This window comes from Ornithodoros turicata, chromosome 1 (genome assembly GCF_037126465.1).
Source record: "Ornithodoros turicata isolate Travis chromosome 1, ASM3712646v1, whole genome shotgun sequence".
NCBI lineage: Eukaryota > Metazoa > Arthropoda > Arachnida > Ixodida > Argasidae > Ornithodoros > Ornithodoros turicata.
Window position 1 is genome coordinate 216292935 of NC_088201.1, and position 5332 is coordinate 216298266.

Below are 5332 nucleotides of genomic sequence, written 5' to 3' on the forward strand. Positions count from 1 at the left end.
CGCGTGTTTAGTAAGCACGTATACAATAAAAAGAATCACCTATAATTTGAAAATAATGCCTTATGTCTAAAGCATAAACTTGCACACTTCATCCGGCAGCCACTGTTGCCCGGAATACCGCATACACGCGTGTTTAGTCCGCACGTACAAATAAAAATAATCGCCTATAATTTGAAAATAATGCCATATGTCGAAAGCATAAACGTGCGCAGTTCATGATGCGGCCACTATTGCACGGAATACCGCATACACGCGTGTTTAGTCCGCACGTACAAAATAACAAGAATCATCTATAATTTGAAAAAAAGACATATGTCCGAAGCATAAACGTACGCAGTTCATCAGGCAGCCAGTGTTGCCCGGAAAACCGCATACACGCGTGTTTAGTCCGCACGTACAAAATAAAAAGAATCACCTATAATTCGAAAATAATGCCATATGTCTAAAGCGTAAACGTGCACAGTTCATCGGGCAGCCACTGTTGCCCGGAATACCGCATACACGCATCTTTTGTCCGCACGTACAAAATAAAAATAATTGCCTATAATTCGAAAATAATGCCATATGTCGAAAGCATAAACGTGCGCAGTTCATGAGCCGGCCACTATTGCACAGAATACCGCATACACGCGTGTTTACCCCGCACGTACAAAATAAAAAGAATCATCTATAATTTGAAAAAAGACATATGTCCAAAGCATAACCGTGCGCAGTTCATCAGGCAGTCACTGTTGTCCGGAATACCGCATACACGCGTGTTTAGTCCGCACGTACAAAATAAAAAGAATCACCTATAATTTGAAAATTATCCCATATGTCGAAAGCATAAACATGCACAGTTCATCAGGCAGCCACTGTTGCCCGGAATACCGCATACACGCGTGTTTAGTCCGCACGTACAAAATAAAAAGAATCACCTATAATTTGAAAATAATGCCATATGTCTAAGGCGTAAACGTGCACAGTTCATCAGGCAGCCACTGTTGTCCGGAATACCGCATACACGCGTGTTTGGTAAGCACGTACACAATAAAAAGAATCACCTAGAATTTGAAAATAATGCCATATGTCGAAAGCATAAACATGCGTGGTTCATCAGGCAGCCACTGTTGTCCGGAATACCGCATACACGCGTGTTTAGTAAGCACGTATACAATAAAAAGAATCACCTATAATTTGAAAATAATGCCATATGTCTAAAGCGTAAACGTGCACAGTTCATCAGGCAGCCACTGTTCTCCGGAATACCGCATACACGCGTGTTTAGTAAGCACGTATAGAATAAAAAGAATCACCTATAATTTGAAAATAATGCCATATGTCTAAAGCATAAACGTGCACAGTTCATCAGGCAGCCACTGTTGGCCGGAATACCGCATACACGCATCTTTTGTCCGCACGTACAAAATAAAAATAATCTCCTATAATTTGAAAATAATGCCATATGTCGAAAGCATAAACGTGCGTGGTTCATCAGGCAGCCACTGTTGTCCGGAATACCGCATACACGCGTGTTTAGTAAGCACGTACACAATAAAAAGAATCACCTATAATTTGAAAATAATACCATATGCCTAAAGAGTAAACGTGCACAGTTCATCAGGCAGCCACTGTTGCCCGGAATACCGCATACACGCATCTTTTGTCCGCACGTACAAAATAAAAATAATCGCCTATAATTTGAAAATAATGCCATATATCGAAAGCATAAACGTGCGCAGTTCATGAGGCGGCCACTATTGCACGGAATACCACATACACGCGTGTTTAGTCCGCACGTACAAAATAAAAAAGAATCACCTATAATTTGAAAATAATGCCATATGTCTGAAGCATAAACGTGCACAGTTCATCAGACAGCCACTGTTCGCTGGAATACCGCATACACGCGTGTTTAGTCCGCACGTACAAAATAAAAAGAATCGCCTATAATTTGAAAATAATGCCATATGTCTGAAGCATAAACGTGCACAGTTCATCAGGCAACCACTGTTGCCCAGAATACCGCATACACGCGTGTTTAGTCCGCACGTACAAAATAAAAAGAATCACCTGTAATTTGAAAATAATGCCATATGTCTAAAGCATAAACGTGCACAGTTCATCAGGCAGCCACTGTTGTCCGGAATACCGCATACACGCGTGTTTAGTAAGCACGTATACAATAAAAAGAATCACCTATAATTTGAAAATAATGCCATATGTCTAAAGCATAAACTTGCACAGTTCATCCGGCAGCCACTGTTGCCCGGAATACCGCATACACGCGTGTTTAGTCCGCACGTATAAAATAAAAATAATCGCCTATAATTTGAAAATAATGCCATATGTCGAAAGCATAAACGTGCGCAGTTCATCAGGCAGCCAGTGTTGCACGGAATACCGCATACACGCGTGTTTAGTCCGCACGTACAAAATAAAAAGAATCACCTATAATTCGAAAATAATGCCATATGTCTAAAGCGTAAACGTGCACAGTTCATCGGGCAGCCACTGTTGCCGGGAATACCGCATACACGCATCTTTTGTCCGCACGTACAAAATAAAAATAATCGCCTATAATTTGAAAATAATGCCATATGTCGAAAGCATAAACGTGCGCAGTTCTTGAGGCGGCCACTATTGCACGGAATACCGCATACACGCGTGTTTAGTCCGCACGTACAAAATAAAAAGAATCGCCTGTAATTTGAAAATAATGCCATATGTCGAGAGCATAAACGTGCGCAGTTCATGAGGCGGCCACTATTGCACGGAATACCGCATACACGCATGTTTAGTCCGCACGTACAAAATAAACAGAATCACCTATAATTTGAAAATAATCCCATCTGTCGAAAGCATAAACGTGCACAGTTCATCAGGCAGCCACTGTTGTCTGGAATACCGCATACACGCGTGTTTAGTAAGCACGTATACAATAAAAAGAATCACCTATAATTTGAAAATAATGCCTTATGTCTAAAGCATAAACTTGCACACTTCATCCGGCAGCCACTGTTGCCCGGAATACCGCATACACGCGTGTTTAGTCCGCACGTACAAATAAAAATAATCGCCTATAATTTGAAAATAATGCCATATGTCGAAAGCATAAACGTGCGCAGTTCATGATGCGGCCACTATTGCACGGAATACCGCATACACGCGTGTTTAGTCCGCACGTACAAAATAACAAGAATCATCTATAATTTGAAAAAAAATGCCATATGTCTAAAGCGTAAACGTGCACAGTTCATCGGGCAGCCACTGTTGCCGGGAATACCGCATACACGCATCTTTTGTCCGCACGTACAAAATAAAAATAATCGCCTATAATTTGAAAATAATGCCATATGTCGAAAGCATAAACGTGCACAGTTCATCAGGCAGCCACTGTTGTCCGGAATACCGCATACACGCGTGTTTAGTAAGCACGTATACAATAAAAAGAATCACCTATAATTTGAAAATAATGCCATATGTCTAAAGCATAAACTTGCACAGTTCATCCGGCAGCCACTGTTGCCCGGAATACCGCATACACGCGTGTTTAGTCCGCACGTATAAAATAAAAATAATCGCCTATAATTTGAAAATAATGCCATATGTCGAAAGCATAAACGTGCGCAGTTCATCAGGCAGCCAGTATTGCACGGAATACCGCATACACGCGTGTTTAGTCCGCACGTACAAAATAAAAAGAATCACCTATAATTCGAAAATAATGCCATATGTCTAAAGCGTAAACGTGCACAGTTCATCGGGCAGCCACTGTTGCCGGGAATACCGCATACACGCATCTTTTGTCCGCACGTACAAAATAAAATAATCGCCTATAATTTGAAAATAATGCCATATGTCGAAAGCATAAACGTGCGCAGTTCTTGAGGCGGCCACTATTGCACGGAATACCGCATACACGCGTGTTTAGTCCGCACGTACAAAATAAAAAGAATCGCCTGTAATTTGAAAATAATGCCATATGTCGAGAGCATAAACGTGCGCAGTTCATGAGGCGGCCACTATTGCACGGAATACCGCATACACGCATGTTTAGTCCGCACATACAAAATAAAAAGAATTACCTATAATTTGAAAATAATCCCATCTGTCGAAAGCATACACGTGCACAGTTCATCAGGCAGCCACTGTTGTCCGGAATACCGCATACACGCGTGTTTAGTAAGCACGTATACAATAAAAAGAATCACCTATAATTTGAAAATAATGCCTTATGTCTAAAGCATAAACTTGCACACTTCATCCGGCAGCCACTGTTGCCCGGAATACCGCATACACGCGTGTTTAGTCCGCACGTACAAATAAAAATAATCGCCTATAATTTGAAAATAATGCCATATGTCGAAAGCATAAACGTGCGCAGTTCATGATGCGGCCACTATTGCACGGAATACCGCATACACGCGTGTTTAGTCCGCACGTACAAAATAACAAGAATCATCTATAATTTGAAAAAAAGACATATGTCCGAAGCATAAACGTACGCAGTTCATCAGGCAGCCAGTGTTGCCCGGAAAACCGCATACACGCGTGTTTAGTCCGCACGTACAAAATAAAAAGAATCACCTATAATTCGAAAATAATGCCATATGTCTAAAGCGTAAACGTGCACAGTTCATCGGGCAGCCACTGTTGCCCGGAATACCGCATACACGCATCTTTTGTCCGCACGTACAAAATAAAAATAATTGCCTATAATTCGAAAATAATGCCATATGTCGAAAGCATAAACGTGCGCAGTTCATGAGCCGGCCACTATTGCACAGAATACCGCATACACGCGTGTTTACCCCGCACGTACAAAATAAAAAGAATCATCTATAATTTGAAAAAAGACATATGTCCAAAGCATAACCGTGCGCAGTTCATCAGGCAGTCACTGTTGTCCGGAATACCGCATACACGCGTGTTTAGTCCGCACGTACAAAATAAAAAGAATCACCTATAATTTGAAAATTATCCCATATGTCGAAAGCATAAACATGCACAGTTCATCAGGCAGCCACTGTTGCCCGGAATACCGCATACACGCGTGTTTAGTCCGCACGTACAAAATAAAAAGAATCACCTATAATTTGAAAATAATGCCATATGTCTAAGGCGTAAACGTGCACAGTTCATCAGGCAGCCACTGTTGTCCGGAATACCGCATACACGCGTGTTTGGTAAGCACGTACACAATAAAAAGAATCACCTAGAATTTGAAAATAATGCCATATGTCGAAAGCATAAACATGCGTGGTTCATCAGGCAGCCACTGTTGTCCGGAATACCGCATACACGCGTGTTTAGTAAGCACGTATACAATAAAAAGAATCACCTATAATTT